The 19,778-nt window shown below is 31.8% G+C and overlaps 1 protein-coding gene across 1 annotated transcript in view; it reads left to right on the top strand.

The window, feature by feature from the left end:
• The first annotated feature begins 200 nt into the window (after positions 1-200).
• Positions 201-19,778, top strand: part of LOC145277743 (uncharacterized) — a 40,121-nt gene continuing 20,543 nt past the window's right edge. Inside the window, exon 1 of the mRNA XM_080129458.1 lies at positions 201-1,439. The gene's annotated coding sequence lies outside the window, so the exon portion shown is untranslated. The remainder of the gene's footprint in view (positions 1,440-19,778) is intronic.

The raw sequence follows: 19,778 nt of genomic DNA, 5'->3' as shown, positions 1-19,778 counted from the left end.
GGTCTTATAAATCCAAGTTTTTCGTTCTTATCTGATCCTCCATCATCAGGTTCATACCAAATGACATTATACATTATTTTTATTAAATCCTTTGAGATGAGTAATTTGTTTATTTTTTTTTATTTGTTTGTGGACTGTTATCCTCATTTTCATAGTTGTTATTTCACAACGTTTCAGAATAGTTGGCTGAAACGTCATGAAACAACTATGAAGATGAGGATAACAGTCCACAAATAAATAAATAAATAGATTTTTAGTTTTGTCAGAAATGGCATCAATTCATAATTGGTTTGGAATTCCAGTACTGCTGACTGTTTTCTTTCTTTTTAAAACTAAAGCCAATAGTCATCTCCTGTGTTTGCAATAATCATTTTCCATTCTTGTTAGTTCCTCTTACATCAAGTAGCTTCACACCTTGTATGGAGCGATTGTGTGTGTGTGTGGGTGTGAGAGAGTTAGTTCCCTATAGATTTGGAAACCTCAGGGCCGATTTTTCTGAAATTTGACAAATATTCTTGATGTGTCTGGCAGTGTTCTTAAATAGGTTTTGTATTGAAATGTCTTCAATAAGTATCGATAATCAAAACCATCTGATTAAAGAAACAGTTCGGTTTTGACCAAAGTTAGCAATGTTATACAGCCTAACATCACAAGTGCATTTCAGAAGTTTTATTACAGTACAAGCACAAAAGCCCAACATCTAAAAATTAACAGTAGATTCTTTCATATGACAGAGGCACATTCGAAATGAATGTTTCCGTTTCGAGCACAATTGAACCATGATACTTAATTTTTGTATTTTTAACCATTAATTCAAGTCATTATATAAAAATAATTTTATAAAATCAACAGTAGGTTCCATACAGTGCAATGTAGACTACAATGTATTGTGAACTAAGTCACTGTGGGGAGGCATGTGAAGTTTCATCCTGGTGGACCAGAGTGGGTTCCCAACTAAAGCAAGCAATTACTCCATTTGTGAACATTTATAACTAGCTATACCTACTAGATGTTGCCTGAGAATCGCTTTCTTTTTTGTTTTACTTTCTTTTTATTTTAAACAATTCTATTTTTTTTTTTTTTTTTTTTTTTTTTAGTTTTTTGGGGTTTTTTCTTACAAAATTATTTTTCTTTCTAAATAGGATTTTGAAAGTAAAATTTAATTATTACAGTAATTTTGGTTATTAAATTATTAATTGAACGAAATTTTGATAAAACCACTAGGCTACTTATGACGTCACACTACTTTTGGCATCTACCATCCATCCATTATGATGTCACATTATTATCCAGCAACTATCATTCATTTATTATGACGTCACACTACTTTTGAAAAATTAACATTCATCTATTATGACGTCATTCATTTTCAAATAAATACTAACCATGAGACGATCCACAAATTTATTCGTACATTGAAGATCACTAATTATGTTGAGGTAATGGTTCTTTAATCTCTATTTATACAATTTAAATAGTTTTGAAAACTTTCAATGGCTAACATTTTATATTTTGTTTTTAACCTGATAAATGAAAATTTCATAAATTTAAATGAAATTTAGTGAAATTTTTGGTGTACTACCAAGTAATTGTATGAAACTATTTCAATTGTCTTAGGCTTTAGTGTGGATATGTGTGCATGCGTAAATTTCATTTTTTTTTTTTTTATCTCCATGAATTAAAATTCCAAAAACTTAAATGCAACTTAATTTAATTTTTAACGTATTTCACTGAGGAATGGTTTTAAAAAAATAATTTATATGTCTGTAAATAACAAAAAAATTAATGCTTGAACAAAGAAAGGTGACAAATTGATTTATCAAAATAAGATTGCAGAAACAGATTGCAGAAACAGATTGATTTTTTAAAAAACATAGATTACTTTGATTTTTGCTTATTGTTCTTTGTTTAATTAAATTAAATTTTTTATTAAAAAATATAATATATTTGATTTTACGAAAACAACTGGAAATTATTCAAATGTTAATTAATTTAGTTAAATTATTGTTTGCTGTTTGTTGCTTAACTAAATTGGTACTTATGCACTTATTGTACCACCCTGAAGTAATAATGTTATTATTTAGAAAGCCATTCTTAACATGGGGAGGAGAAGAGTGTTTTGTAACTATTCTGAACTTTGACAAACAATTTGATTTAAAAAATCTCCCTTGTTTCACGATTTATCTACCTTGTTTGATCTGTCGCCTTTTTTTGTACAAGCACCAAAATATTTTGTAACAATTTATATTAAATGCCTTCAATTAGTTGCATTTGGTTCTCACGATAAACACAAGTTAACTCACATTGCCATTAGGATATCTGTGCTAACAGCTAATAAATTATTAATAAAAATTTAAGATAACGATTTCAGGATTTTAAATTACATATCTAAAGACTAAAAACAAAAATAACAATGAAATATTATGACAATAATGCGATAAAAATATCCTGCCAAATCAAAAAGGTGACTTTTTTTTTACAGAAATGCTAAAGCGTAATCATTGAACAGTGTCCATATTCAAAAATATGTATATTCAACTTCCCCCATTTTGAAATAACTTTTACTTTTTATTTTAACTATTTTCCTTTAGCCTCTTGTTTTTGTAACTTTCTTCATTTTATTGGTTATATGATTACAATTTCATTAAACTGTATTTGTCAAAATAAATAAATAAAATAAAATAAAATAATGAATCTCGAAAGTTTTCATAAAACTTGAGCCGATGACGTCAAAACAAACCATGTAATCTGGTTCTTCTCACAAATAACTCGCTTGATTCAGCTATTTGATCCATGTTCGAATCTAAAAGCAGTTCTTTTTATTTTAATCCTAAACAAATATGGGTGGACTTTAAAAATCTTGCACCCCTCCCTCTTTATTTATTAATTTTTTTTTTTTCAATTTCTTCAGCGGATTATTATCGGATGGCCATGGCCACTAGTCTATCAGATTATTAAAAAAAAAAAAGAAAAAAAGTCAATGTTTAAATATTTGTATGGGTGCTCAGTTTCTAATGCAAACGTTCTAGTAAATCGATCATCCATTTTAGTACCAATCAACGTTTTTAGGCCAAATTTTGCAAATTCAACTCTTTTTTTTAAATCAGTTGTAAGAAATTATTTCTCACATCCCAAATTTTACTTCTTGCAGAGGCAAAAGAATCCACAAATACAAAATCCATACTTTTCAAACTCCAAATTTATTCAAAAGTAACAGTAATGAAAGTTTATTGGTTCTAGTAAGTCCATTTGCAAAACGGTGGCCAATTTTGCCTCCATATGCATAGAGCCAGTAGTATAAACTCCTATTTTCGGAGTGTTAGTTTTTTGTACCTCGAAAGGATCCATGTATATTCATGGAGGACTCGGCGGGAATGTTGGCGCCTATAATTAGGCATAATGCGAGTCTCTTTGGACTCTAGTTGAATTGAGATAAGATCCAATATTTGGTAAATATAATCATCAAGAAATGTTCATGAATGACATCCTGTAATTAGGATAATTTCAGCCATATAAAATTGTCTCTGTTTGCAGAGATGTGATCCTTTGTTCACCAACAGTTTGGTGATACAACGTGAAGAAATTGACGTAGCTCCCTGCATGTGGGAGTTGCTGGTTTCAGTCCATCCCTTGCCGAGTTCCTGTGTGGACTGCAAAATAAAAGCATGATACAAAAAAAAAGCGCCAAGCAAATCACCTGACTTATTCAAAATTAACCAATGACGGCCGACCACTAAACTGCCTGGGTGGCCTGAACAAAAGAGATGGCAAATGTAAATGTAATTTCTCACACAGTTTAGACTTTTCTTTTAAGATTTTAAAAAGTGAAATTAAAAAGAGCTAAACTACTTTAAAACATAATTAAATTTCCATTTTTATATAAACCCGAATCAAATGGCCATTTTTGTTTCACTACCGCTGTGCATCAAGATTACCGAAACTAGAATCAAACTATTACAGACAATAAATCTAAAGAAAAAATTATAAAGAATAAAAATAATCATTTTACAAAATAAAAAATCAGAATTTTTGAAATAATAATGAAATAAGATTACTGCCGAGAATTCCCCCTAAATTAAAATACAAAAATAAAGAAAAATCTATATGATATACGTCCCCATGACGAAATGAAAATTCCAAAAGTCAGGTAAATCGATAAAGTAGTTTTATTTTTATAAAGAAAAACCTTTTTTTAAAGCAATTAATGGGAATTTATAAAAATTTACAACAAAAATCTTGCAAATTTGAATTTTTGTTGAGTTATCTCTCATTTTTTAAAAAATTATTTTCAAAGTGACAACACGAGACAGTAACTCCTCTTTTACTCTTTATAAAATCTGATTTTTTAGTTAAAAAAAAAACTATTTGATTCACTTGATCAGTTTATGTAATTTTTTCGAATGTGATTTTTTGTTCCGTCTTACAGATTTTGCTTTATTTTTTTCATTTTTTTTTTTAATATAGGGAGAATTCTGGACAAGAACCATAAATAAATATAAGTAATTTAAAACATATTTTTATTCTTTAAATTATTTAAAACTAAGAATAAATATGATAAAGAATAAAAACAATGATTTGCATAAGAATTCTTAAATAATAATTATAAATAAATATAAATTGAATTATTAATAAATATAAAATAATTTAAAGCAAATCAAATTTTACAACTAAGCGAGTCAGTCATGCATGATGAGATCCGATGAAAATACTCAACTCAAATCGATGTGTCGAGGTAAAAAATTAGCCTCATGTTCAACACAGTCGTAAAATCGCTAAAAATCGCAAATTTGGATTTTCTTAATTAAAAAAAATCTTTAATATTTCTAAGAACAATTGTAAATATAAAGTAAATTATCAAAATATATAAGAATAATTTAAAGAATAAAAATTAAGAATAAAAAAGGGTTACTTATAAACAATGAAAATAATAATTTATAGAATGAAAATAATAAATAAGAAAATAAAGCATTTCTGCATTCTTTCTTTGATTTTCATTTTTGAAGAATTCAATTCAAGCCAAGTGGAGACAATCGCGAAATTTTCTCTGGAAATGGATGTAATCTTTTGTAAATAAACTATTCGTTGTTTTAATTTATTTTGAAATTTTAATTTATTATGAAAACTGTTTTCAAAATAGAAAAAGAAAAAAAAGAAAGAAATCACACATTCTTCCAATCGTGACTGTTTTAAATTATTTTTAAATCTTTATCTATCTGGAAACTTTGTTGTTTTAATTTATTTTTAAATTTTAATTAATTACGAAAACTGATTGTTTTCCAACATTAAAAAAAATGTTAGTCATTAAAAAAATTTCATTTAATTCAATAAATGTCAGGTAATTAATGCTGTTTATTGTGTTACTCTATTTGTTTTGATTTTCCAAAAACTTCACAAAACTTCTGTAAATTTTGTGATTGTCTTCTCTTGCTACGAATTAAACTCTTCCAAAAATGACCCCCCCCCCCCAAAAAAAGCTAAAACGCAGAAGCATCGAAAATAATATTGACTAAAATTGTCAATTTTAATCTTAATATAGACTTACCATGATTTTAAAAATCAAACTGTTTAGTCATTCAAAATGAACAACAATTCATACAAGCCCACCATGAATGCAACCAAAAGTAATCAAATGAACGAATACATATGATCACTTCATAGATTTGTGTGCTTTCTCAATAAATATTTTATTTTAAATAAATGTACAACTTTATGAACTGATTTGATTTTTAATAAGGATTTAGCAAACTTGATTACTGGAAGTGCAAACTGATAAAATATATTGGAGTCTGTTATCAGACAGGAATGAATTTGCTTTTTTTTTTCTTTCTGGTTAATATCTGTCTACCCCCAAAATATCAGTTGGTACACAAAGAACCTTATTAAAATATCAAGATTAGACAGATTTTATTGGAATGTTCTCAGCCAAAATAATATTTTAATATGACATTCAATGTTTTTAAATTTATTTTACACTTTCTTTTTTTTTATACTTTTTACAAAAGAAAGTTATTTTCCAATGTCATCAGTATATTGCAGACCTATAAACACTCATATTTCACAGTTGAATGTATATATACATTATTTTTGTATTTATTTATTTATTTATGCCTGCATTTATTTTTCAAGAATGTTGGATTGTATATATAATTCAGTATATTGACTGACTAAGCGTTAACAAAACAGTTTGTCAAAAGTGATGTTGTCAGAAATGTATACAGGGTGGAACGATAAAGTTGTCGCCCTAAAGAAAACAACACTACAGCTTCATTTTAAAACTTTTATTGCGAAAATTAATTCAGATAACTTGATTATGTAGTCGAGCACTATTCAATGTAGCCGCTTTCAGCCTCAATCACCACCTTGATGCTGGTCAGGAACTGGGAGCATGCCTTTTCTACAAGCGTCAGCAAGAGCTTGGCAAATACTCAGCAGATGGTGGCGATCAGACTGGCTTTGGTGTTGTGGGAGGTTATGTTGGTGATGTTCTCGATGCATGACCAAACGAAGTAGTCCAGTGGTTCAGGTCAGAGGAAGAAGAGGGCCTGTGAGAGAAGGGTATAAATTCGTAGCACTCCTTCTGGTGCCAAGCCTGGGTTTCTTTGGACTTGTGGGCTGGCGCAAAGTCCTACTGCCACACCCAGGGTCTAAGAACGGCCACTTCATTGTATCAGAGGATCCCCACACTCTTCAGCACATCCAAGTACACTTTGGTGTTGACTTTCAAGCCAACTTCGAAGATGCTAGGTGGAATGATGTGGTCCTCACTTGAAACCACACCAAAGACCATAAGCATGGCCGGAAACTTTGTTTTTATCACTCTGGGCACATTCTTGTTATTTGTAGCATCCCAGCAATGTATTTTGAGAGTACTGGCAATGGTCCTGTTGTCATAACTTGGATCGGTAGAAAGCATGAATTGTCCAGCAGCGTATCTCTGATCTCGCTAGTTGAACATTGTCTCACTTTCAGACATAACAGACGGCTCCTATCACTGTTGAGATTTTTACACAACTGGCTAACTAGTAGATGGTTTTCATCACATGGAAATAGAATCATATCTTTTCTATGGCGACAATTTTATTGTTCCACCCTGTAGACATGGTTACTGGAATTTATATATATATATATATATATATATATATAATGTATGTATGTGTATGATAGTTATGGAATTGATACTTCAACATTATGAAAATAGGAAAACAATTTAAATTTAGATCCAGACTAGCTATTTTTACACTCATTTTCAACAAAACTTTGTACATTTATATTTATTCTGCTTCATGGATGCATCACATATTTTGAATTTTAATGTCTATATTTGTTGCGAAAAAAGAATAAAAGCATTCTTTTCACACAATAGACGCACCACGTATTTTCAAATTTTAACTTCTATGTTTTTCTTCAAGTCAGTCAGCTTGAGAAAGTCTTTGAATAAAGATGAAATAAACATATAAACATTTTTCGTTTTTCCTTTTGTTATATATATATAGTTTTATAATTATATATATATATATATACATATATATATATATATATATATATATAACTCAAATGACCTTGTAACGATGTATATAACCCACTTTCCAGTTTACGACATCCTGCACACTGAAATATTAACGTTATTTCGAAATTATTATTTAACATGGGAAGAGTTGGGTTTAAAACAACTTAAATGTAATACAGAAATGAACGATGTAAAAAAAAAAAAAGAAAAGCAGACAGTATTAACAATTGTTTATTTGGATAATTTAAACGTGAAAAAACAAAAACAAAAGAACAATTGGGACACTGAAATATTAACGTTATTATTTCGAAATTATTATTTAACATGGGAAGAGTGGGGTTTAAAATAACTTAAACGTAATACAGAAATGAACTATGTAAAAAAAATAAAATAATAAAATAAAAGCAGATATATCAAAATTTGAATTTAACTATCATAAGTATTATGGTATCTGTTCAGTGCACGTTTACCTATAAGTATGGCCAACCACTTATAATTCAGTAACTGTAAATTTTTTTTTTTTTTTTTTTTCAAAAAATAATCAATTATAATAAACAGAACGATTCATAGAAATCGATCTATATTCTTTTTTCATTTTAATATACTTTCATAGAAATATTTCTGTTACGTCAAAAAAAACAAAACTATTTTCTTTACGTCACAAGTGTCACGCTCATACATGAATTCCATAGCTAATATAAACTACTGACCCAACGGGTCACGGGTAGTCTAGTATATATATATATATATATATATATATATATATACATACTCACAAACACACAGTAAAATGGAAATCAATTGCAAAATTCGGTACTTGTACAATTTAATCAAGACATTAAAAAAATGAAAATATCGCAAAAAGGTTATATTGTATGTATCCGTTTTGAAGTGAAAATCTCTGAAAAAAATTTAATTTAATTTGATCGAGAAGTTTGTTTTTTTTTACTGCGGAAAAAACACGTTTTTATGACAGCACATTGAAGGTAGACATCTTTGAATTTTTTAAATTTTTGTTTGGATTTTAGAAACGCCACCGGGAGATAACTCAATTTAAAGCACCGACACTCTCTCCCCATCTTTAATACTAGCCTTTCTTCCTAAAAATCGAACCTTTTGCTCAATATCATAACAAATTGTTTTTTCACTGTAGAAAAAAAAAACTACTTGATGAAATTTTTTTTTCGGAAAACTTCATTCCATAACGGATACGAACAATTTAAACTTTTTTCGATATTTTCATTTTTTAATGTCTTGATTAAACTGTACAAGTACCCCAAATTCTTTTTGAGTTAACTGTAAAGATTTACAAAGAATTTGCACAGGCTATACCAACTCGATATTTCATTATATACTGATATATATGTGTATGTGCGTGCATGTGTATTTTATCAGATTTAAATTATTTTCAAATCATATTTAAACTAAAAAGTATGCACAATGGTATCCAATTCATTTACATATATTGTATAACTGAAAATAAAACCTGTCTTGAAACAGCTGTAAACTATTTGAATACTGTTTTATGTACTTTTTATTTGGAATATGATTTGAAAAGAATCTACTCTTTAAAAATACATACATCTATTCATCTATGCAAAAGTGGGTGCGTTTTTTTTTTTATATATAATATTCGCTTACAGATGTCTTTTTTTTTTTTTTTTTTTACATAGGCATCACCACATTATCAAGGCCCAGAGGCCACTCAAGGATAAGGGTTAAAGAGTGTACAGTAGAAATTGGACAATATAGTAATCATTAGTAATAAAAATTTGGTAAATTTGATAACTTATATGGAACGGCTCATCAAGAACTTATTTACTTTAGACTTGAACACAACCATATTGTAGTCAGCCGGAAAGCAGGAAAACGGAAGACAATTCCACAGGCGTGCAGTTCTAAGAAAGAAGCTTTGTTCATGGAATCTACGTTTAGGTTTAGGCACAGATAAAGAGTGGGGGGAATTATTGATAGTGTTTACAGCTAGACGAGTGTTTCTTGTGAAAGTTTTGCGAGGGGGGACCATAGATTGAAGCTCAGTCGAACACTTTCCATGAAAATAACGATACATCAGAGACAAACTCGCAACATCTCTTCTGTGAGATAGAGGTTGCAGCTAAGAGAAAAGGACATCTCCTACGAGGCTACGAAGTCTATTTTGAACTCTATCAAGGCAGGACAAGTCCTTTCTAGCAGCTCCTGCCCAGATGTGGCAACAGTATTCCATCTTTGGACGTACCTGGCTCTTATATAGATAGAGAATAGCATCAGCAGTGAGATATTTACCGGATCGATAGAAAGATCCCACCATTTTTCCAGCGGCCTTGGCAACAGATTTGATGTACGTGTTCCATTTAAGATCAGGAGTAATGGTCAAGCCCAGAAGCTTGTCAAAACTTGAGGCCTCCTGAAGACGAGAGCCATTCATTTCAATTGATGCCAAATGTGGATTAGAATGTTGATGATGTAAAGAGAGAAGCTTGGTTTTAGATGCATTAAAAGTAACTAGCCACTCCTTTCCCCATTGTACTACGTGCTCAAGATCAGAGGAGAGAGAATTGGAGAGAACTTGGTCGTTTACTGTCTTAGATGTCTGCAAGAATTAATACCTAGTTTTGCTTTTAATTTAATTGGACTACTTTTGCGAAAATGTTCTTTAAAAAAATTATTATGATACAAAAATAATCCAATTAAATATTTCCAGACTTGGATACTTATTTTTTTTTTTCTTACATGGAGGTCACCACTTATCAAGGCCCGGAAGCCACTTGGGGATAAGGGTTATTGCGTGTACAGTAATCAATGAGATAGTATCGTAGTAATCATTAGTATTGGATATTTGATATGGTGTCTTACTTAAGAGAGCGGTTTGTCAGGAATTTGTTTATGTTGGACTTGAAGGCATCCAAGTTGTAGTCAGGTGAGAAACAGGCAAACAGAAGAGAGTTCCACAGTCATGCACTTCTAAGAAAGAAGCTCTGCTCATGGAATCTACGTTTTGATTTAGGCACAGATAAAGAGTGGGGAAAATTAATGACAGTAGTTTCAGCTAGACGGGTGTTTTTCGTGAAAAATTGGTGAGGGGGGACCAGAGATTGGAGCTCAGACGAGCACTTGCCATGGAAATAACGATAAAACAAAGACAGGCTCGCAACGTCTCTTCTGTGGGAAAGAGGCTGCAGGAAAAAGAAAAGGGCATCCCCCACTAAGCCATGAAGTCTATTTTATACTCTGTCAATGCAGGATAGGCTGCTTTTAGCAGCTCCTTCCCAGATGTGGCAGCAGTACTCCATCCTTGGACGTACTTGGCTTATACACTGATAGAGAATTGCATCAGTAGTGAGATATCTTTTGGAGCGGTAGAAAGATCCCACCATTTTCCCAGCGTCCTTGGCAACAGACCTGATGTACGTGTTCCATTTCAGATCAGGAGTAAAGGTCAAACCCAGAAACTTGTCAAAACATGGAGGGTCCCCAAGACGAGCACCATCCATTTCAATTGATGCCAGATGGGGATCAGAGCGTTTATGATGTAAAGATAAAAGCTTGGTTTTAGATGCATTAAAAGTAACCAGCCACCTCTTCCTCTTATCTACCACGTGCTCAAGATCAGAGGAGAGAGAATCAGAGAGAACTTCGTCATTTACGGCCTTTGATGTGTTGCTATAGATGGTCATGTCATCAGCATAGATGTCAACGAATGATTTAAGTATATGTTTTGGGAGATCATTGATGTAGATCAGGAAGAGAGTTGGGCCTAGGATGGACTCCTGAGAGACTCCAGCATTAATACTGTGGGCCTCTGATTTTTGCCCATCAACCACTACTCTTATGAACCTATCAGAGAGAAATGATTTAATAATTGAGAAAACATATCGTAGCTGGAAATCTTGTGAAGTAAGCCCTTATGGCATACCTTATCAAAGGCCTTCGATATGTCAAGAGTAATTGCCCTAGAAAGGAAGCCTTTACCAAGAGATTCACTAATCCTATGAGATATAACCGTTAGCACATCTGTGGTAGATCTTGCGGAGCGGAAACCATATTGCATGTCACTAAGAAGGTTGTTTCTGCTGAGGTGGTTGACTACTTCTTTATTTAATATGGATTCCAACAACTTACTCATGACACACAGGAGACTTATTGATTCGTACTGAGAGGGAGATGACTTTTCGCCTGAATTCTTAAATACAAGGCATACTGATGAGGTTTTCCGGGGTGTTGGAAAGCACTTCTCCTTAAGGCAACACTTTAACAGTTTTGTAAGTATGGGGGCAAGTTCTGGTTGGAGCTTTTTCATACGAAACAAAATGAAGCAGTTTATTCAAAGTTAAAATGAAGCAGTTTATTCAAAGTTAAAATCATAAATCAATTTTAAGACTAAGAGTCATAATAAATTTTTCGATAGCGTTATTTTATCTACGAATGACACCCATATAGACAATGCAGTAGTTCTTTGTTGAAATAGAGTGCTCGACCCATTGGCTTAATCTGGTGTTCATCTATTGGGAGCATACGTTCACCCAGCTGCTTCATCGTAACCCTGTCAGATTATATGGGCTAATCGATAAAATCCCTTCAAAACGTATTGAGATTATATGAGAAAATAAAGCTGTGTACACATTACAAATGTTTCCTTTCTGTTTCTTACGTTACACATTAGTACATTAGGGGTCATTTCGAGTTAAAAGTTTATTTACTGTAACCATCTGAACTAGAGAAAATCATGATTAAAATGTGTATGTCTCGTGTAAAAAGCTAATGAAGAATATGAAATATGGGCGACGCTCAGCAGACGTTCAGTAGACCGACAGGTGATCAAAAAGTCAGATCGAGCGTACTGGAAGTTCTAGTTCAGATGGGTACAGTAAATAAACTTTTATCTCGAAATGACCCCAATGTACTAATGTATAATATAAGAAACAGAAAAGAAACATTTGTAATGCATACACAGCTTTATTTTTTCATATAACCTCAATACGTTTTGAAGGGATTTTACCGGCTAATCTTCACATGGACTGTAAGATCAACTCCTATAATATTTTGTAACAAAACTGCTGTCAATTGAAAGAAAAACAAAAAACAAAGCCCTGCTATAAACAACAAAATATTTATTTATTCAAGTGACCTACACCATTGGGTGTAGGTTGTCAGAAGTTTAAAACATTTTCATATTCATTGGATATTAATCCAACAAGGTTGGGATTACTTTATTGCCAATCATCTGAAGCTCCTCCACCGGGGAACGCTGACAGTTCTGTTCTTAGCTATTTTTCATACCCAACCAGAGAGCCTGTATATGAGATAATCTTCACATGGATTATGGACTATAACATTTTTGTAACAAACAGGATGATCAAACGAAAAAGAAAACAAAGCCTTTTTATAAACAATAATATATGTAATTATTTGAATGACTTACACCGTTGGATGTAGGTTGTCAGAAGTTTAGACAGTGAAAAAAAGGAAGTAATGTAGTTCAGCTACTGAAAGTATTTTCTTACAGTATTATTACTCAAATTGAAGACAGGCTCACTTGGCTGTCCAGTTGACAGAAGCAGGAAAGAGGATATCTTTCTTTGTAGATTCCAGGAAGCTCTCTGTAATTTCCTAAGGGTCTGGAAGTAGTCTTTCAGGGGTTCAGTTGAAATTAATACGCCCTGAAGTCTGATTGGTCCTTATTGATCAAATCACCTTGTAGGGACTGCTCTCCATGATTTTTATCCAGACTTGCTTACTTTTGTGTATTCACAACCAACTGATATAGATCGAGCAGATGTTCCCCTATCTGCAACCTGAGCAAGCCAGTGGATGGGAATTCTTGTCTCCACACCATAAATGTGCCTATGGAGATCTAGTCGGTATGATGAAAGAATGGAGTGAGGTGATGTGAACAAGTTGGGAAGATCTGTGACACTACGATGACTAGATGATGATAACGAAGATGAAAATTAGGGTGAATTCATTTCTGTCAATAAAATCCTCAAATGCTTATTTAATCACTTAGATTTAACTATTTATGTACAACAAATTAAGGCACGACAAGGTATGACAACTGGCCACTGCTGATGATGATCATTCTCTATCAGGTGATTTAGGCACATCTTTTGAGCAACCCAATTTCCATTGTCATATTCAGGCAACTGGGCTAGTTAAACTGAAGTATCTGTTATATTTCTTGTGGTATTATTTAAAATTAGTGGTTGGAACCCAGCCTTGCCTGGACATAAAATATGCTTAAATATATTTTATTTATGCAGATTTCTCTCTATTGAATATTATATATATATATATATATATATATATATATATATATATATATAATATAAAAAAAAAAAAAAAATATATATATATATATATATATATATAGGGTGTGAAAATGTGATGAAAAGAAACCATGATATATAGGGTGTGAAAATGTGATGAAAAGAAACCAAATAAAGTTCTCGATCGCAAATGTTAAGAGCTAAAATACAAATATTTATTTAAAAATTACTTTGGAATATGCATGTATAGTTTTTAAATAAATATATAAAATCTACTTTGGAATATGTATATATAGAGCCTTATTTATAATGACAGACATTTTTTTCTAAATAAAGAGCTGTTTTTTGTGTGGCGGCGGTGATCTTGAAAACGATTGAATAATTCTCCATATTTTGTAAATATCGAAAAAATAACATTTTTTACTTAATGTGTTTAATTTTTTTATCATTTCTACTTTTTCCTTTTTTTTTTTTTTTTTTTTTTTTTTTACTAATGAGTCAATATGTATTGAGGTTAAAATCTATTTGAGGGTATAAAGATTAATGAGATGGATAGATTGTTAGTTGAATAATGAAGAACGTTATGAGAGGATGTGTTGTTACATTTTCAATGTTCTTTATATGCGGTGCATTTATGCATCCTGGTCTTTTATGTGCTTTCCATTTTTCATGCAGAAAGGACACAAGGAGACGTTTGCTGAGTTTCATGAAAGTTTTATTTTTAGAGAAAATTGACACACAGGAGAGAGAAACTTGATTAGTAAACTTATCTTCTTACTTAAATGTAAGCAGATCTTAGGGATGGTTATTATTATCTTAGCAATGCCCACTTTCTTTGTACATTATTGACCAGCAGACTTGCATTATTCAGTGTCTCTGGTTGAACTTCCATCAACAGACTTCCATTATTGGTAATCTCTTTTGCACGGTTTCCACAGATAGACTTGTTTGAAAACTTGTTCTCTCTCAGCTCAACAAAACATGACATCACTCATCATTTACGCTCATGCTTCTGTTTTGTCTAACTGATCTACCATCTCATTTAGTTTTAACCTTACACGTCATCCATTTTTAATTCAACCCTAGGAATGATTCTGTTTTGCAAATTTGGGTCATCATGACATTTACTCAGTGCGACCCTTATCAAAATCTACATGAGCTCACTTACTCGCTATTGACACTGGTAATTTTACATAACAGAAGCCACAAGTTTGAATTGAGAGAATGATTCACAGATTAAAGGTAAATAGGCCGACTTTTGCGAAGAAACCCATGTTTTAACGTATATATCTTGCTCGTTTCTGTAATTATCCATTTTGTCTGAACCAATAATTCTTCCATTAAAATAATTCTTTGCATCTGTGTGGAATTAGTGATACACTGGACTCTAGACTTGCATTGATAATTCAATAGGTCTCAAATTTCCTTACAACCCACTGCACCTTCTATGAAACCACTCAATTTGCTCTTTAATTTATCATCAAAAGTTTGACTTTTAACTTTTATGTGACCTTGACTTTGGGCCTTGATAATATCTAAAGATTAAATCAGTTCTAAGTTGAATGATATTTTGATCAAGTTTGGTGACGATTGGTCAAGCTCGGCTGCATGTAAATAAACAAAATCGATCGATAATATAACATCCTTGGTGAATGTAAAGAACATATTGATAATATCTCTAAGTTTGATTACATAAAAATTTATATTTGATGACAGCAAATTGCTACAAGCAGAATATATCCTCACAGCAATATGATATTCACTTGGAATTTTACACATGAAAGCCTTTAATGGATGAACAAGTACGTTTCTCATAAACCTATGATGTGCTAAACACACACACACACACACACAAAACATATCAATAATCTATATATATAAAAATGTAATTCTTGGTTCGTTCAAAGTCGATAGAACCATATTTCTACATTACCAATTTAATTGAAATTTTCAGAAAATTTATCTGTAAAGTCAAGGAATGTTTGCATGTTATTAAAATAAATTAAGATCGTTAAGATCGTAAATTATAAAAATATATTAAATAAAATAAAAATATTTTTCGTAACTGCGAGACTGTCCGCCATTTCATTTCCGGTAGAAATGAGCCTTTCACATACACCACACGTTGACGACAACATTTAACTATCTAATGGTAAAAAAAAAAAATTTAACTATCTAATGGGTAAAAAAAAAATTTTTTAAATCCCTATTTTTTAAATTATATATATATATATATATATATATATTTTGTACTTTAACCTTACAATTGAATAAAAAAAACATATCATAAAACTTCAATTAAACTTGGAAATATGATTTAAAAAAGAGCGCGGATCGGTAAGTGCACTAGCACCATTTGTTTATCTTAATTTTTTATTTTTAAAAGCTTTCCTGGCGAAGCCTACCTAAAATAAATTTGTCTAATTCTTAATTTCTTATGTTATAGGAAAAAAAAAAAGAAGGTAAATATGAAGAATTACTCCAACTTCGAAAATTCCTTTAAAATTACCACTCTTCTAGGCTTTCGGGGTCGCTGAAAACGAAAATAACGTTTATAATTAAGGCAAACGAGTAGTTTCCAAGATATGAAGAAATGTTAGTTTAAAAAAGTGAAGGATCACTTTTAAAGTAAAATGATCACCCACTTTGTGCCCACGATTTTTTTTTGGGGGGGGGCTTTCTTTCTACCCTTGGAAAATCCTTTAAAATTACCTGTTTAAATTGGTTGGAGGGGCGGGGGTGTTTTGGCCGTCGCAGCCGCCAAAACACCCCCCACATACAGAAAAATGCCCCTCTCTCAGGTGGTCAGAAAGTGGGTGCTCATTCTAAGTTAAATTTAGATTGAAAAGTGATCACCCACTTTTCGAAAAAGTAATTTCTTCATATCATGAAAACTTTCTTTTTGCGACGGAAACGGTTTGCAGATTCGTTTTTAGTACACTGAAATCTACAATAAAATATTTCGTTATATACGAACATGAGACGGGCCTTAAAGTAAAATAATACGGATTTTTGAGGCAGATTTGCCGTTTACTTGTATAATATCCTCAAACTAGGTAATCACTAAAAGGGACTCTTAAAAGTCGTCACATGTATCGAGCAAAAGTTTAAAACCATTGATTATATGTCAGCCTACGTCACAGTAACATATATTGAGTGAGTTCCTAACAGTATTTTGTATAGTTTTTTTTAGTTTAAACTCATTTTCCTAAAATTTCCCCAAACTTAACGTGTTCGATACAGTCTACCGCCATTTGTATTTTTCAAATATACCGATAAACACTGCATGTTTTTGAACTGATTAAACATTATGCATTACATAAAAACACTACAATCTTATCCAGTTAAGTAGAACATTTACTTTTGCCTTTGATAACATTTATTTGTTATATATTTATTTTTTGACAACTTCTTTGTCTCCGTGTTTAGTAATACAAACCCTTTTCATTTAATGTAACGGTTAGTCGACTCGAAAAACAGTGTTTATCGGTGTATTTGAAAGCTACAAATGGTGGTGGACACTGTTGATTACGTTAAGTTTGAGAAAGTGAGTTAAAACTAAAAAACTATACAAAATACTGTCACAAACCCACCAATTATGTCAGCCTATGTCATGGTAACATATTCGGTGGGTTTTTGACATTGTATTGTATAGTTTTTAGTTTTCAACTTACTTTCCCAAACTTAACGTATTCAACAGAGTCTGCAACCATTTCTGTTTTTCCAGCCGATTAAACATTTTACATTACATAAAAACAATGGAAAGATCAGTAGGAAAGTACCTGAAAGAGCTCATTTAAGGAAACAATGAGAGGAAGAAGCATCAAATTGCCAGGGAGATGGTCAGAACACCACATTCCACTAGCAAGAAAATTTTTCTGCGAGCTGGAGCGCCCCAAATGTTGAAAACTTCAAGGTGCGAGATATTAAGGAGTCTTGGAAAAGTGAAGAGCTTGAAAAAAAAGCCTTCATTGAGCAAGAATCACGTGGAAAAGCATGTTTAATGGGTTGAACAATATCTAAAGATGGATTTCAAGAACATTGTCTTAACTGATGAATGCTGAGCGATGCTGGGTGGACCAGATGGATGGTTGTCTCGTTGGGCGTTGAATAGGCACTCACGGATCCACCGACAGCAAGGTGGTGGAGGTATAATGTTTTGGGCAGAAATCAAAGGCAAGGAGATTATTGGACCATTTAGGGTGCCACAAGGAGTAAAAATTGATTCCAAGGATTATTGTTAGCTTCTTACAGACTTCTTCATTCCCTAGCTGAAAAATCAAACTTTTATGGAGAGAAAATCCTTGGTATTTCATCAGGATAACGCACCTGCACACAAGTCCCATTACACACAGAGTTGGTTAAAGGATCACAGTTTCACAGAAGCCTCGACTTAAACCTAATCGAAAATTTGTGGGCCATCATTAAGCGGGGAATTTATGCTGATCGGACGCAATTTAACACCTTGGATGCTCTCTGGAATGCAGTAATGGAAGCCTGTAGATCAATTAAGCCGTGTGAAGTCCAAAAACTTACTTTTGTCATCGACAAGTGTCTTATTAAAATCCTCAAAAATGGAGGAGGCTATGTTGACTCGTAACTGTTTCCTTTGTTTTATTTTATAGTTTACTGTGTGTTCTATTCATTTTGATTTTGTATTTGTTAAATAAAAGCATTTGGAACAGAAAAATAATCAATTTTTTACCTTTCGCATAATCTAACCTGACATTTAATATTGTACAAAAAAATTATTATTGTATAAAAAAGTAAGTTTAATCAAAAATATTTAGGGTTTGATGCATAAGGACATGATAGTCTGTATAAAAATAATATATGTTTGCATATAATATATGTTTTAAGAGTAAATAATATATATTTGCAATAATATATGTTTGAGGAGTTACATAACAAAAGTAAGGTGTTGCATAATCAAGCTGCACCCACTGTATCTTTTCAGGAATGTGCTGTGATTTTGTAATGCTGCATAGTTGAAAGCACGTTGAAATAAACAAAATTATACAAAATGGCTCATTAATCTGATGACGTAACATTTTAACATTATGTATGACGCCATAAAAAAAAAAATCCATCTATTTATAGAAAAAATATGTGTAATTTGAAGAAAGTCATCTGTATAACAGTTTCAGTTGATTGTGGAGTGTTTATACACCCATTTCTGTCATTAAAAACTCAGGTTATTGATCATCTGTAGATAAAATCATTTGGACGCTGATGTGTATAAGAAAGGTTATTAATGGAGATACCTTGGATCATTCATGAACCCAGAGGGAAGGAGATAAAAATATTTTAATATGTAGGTTGTGGAGAGAGAGAGAGAGAGAGAGAGAGAGAGAGAGAGAGAGAGAGAGAGAGAGAGAGAGAGAGAGAGAGATCACTTGTCTTGTTAAACCTAATTATATTGTACATGACATGACTGCCCTCACTGGAGCTCCTTGTGGGAACGGCCATGTTGCTTCGGTTTTCTTAATTTATCAACCAAAAAGATCCAGCACATGTTAAACTCCTTTAAACTCCTGAAAATCTTAAAGAATATTTTTTCTCATCGTGAATCCACCAAAATGGCTTTCTTTACTGTACAAATATATGTTACCATAACATGAGCTGACATATATACGGTGGATTACTGACAGTATTTTGTATAATATTTTAGTTTTAACTCATTTTCCCAAACTTAATTAATCAACAGAGAGTCCGCCGCCATTTGTATCTTTCAAATACACAGATAAACACTGTATGTTTTTCGAGCCGATTAAATATGTTACATTAAATAAAAACACTAAAAAAATTTCCAGTTAGGAAGAAAAGTAACTTATCTTGTCTTTGATAACATATTTGTTTATATATTTGTTTTTTGACAACTTTTCGAATCTATGTGTATAGTGATACAAACCCGAAGGGAGTATCTTTCTGCTTATTTTTTTTAACATTTGTTGACAAAAAATAATTTGTAAATTTTGTGCTCATGTATTTTTGTTACTGTGCTA

This window comes from Euprymna scolopes, chromosome 6 (genome assembly GCF_053919585.1).
Source record: "Euprymna scolopes isolate OS-2025 chromosome 6, ASM5391958v1, whole genome shotgun sequence".
NCBI lineage: Eukaryota > Metazoa > Mollusca > Cephalopoda > Sepiida > Sepiolidae > Euprymna > Euprymna scolopes.
The sequence above is the reverse complement of the archived record's forward strand: the minus strand, read 5'-3'. Positions and strand labels throughout refer to the sequence as shown.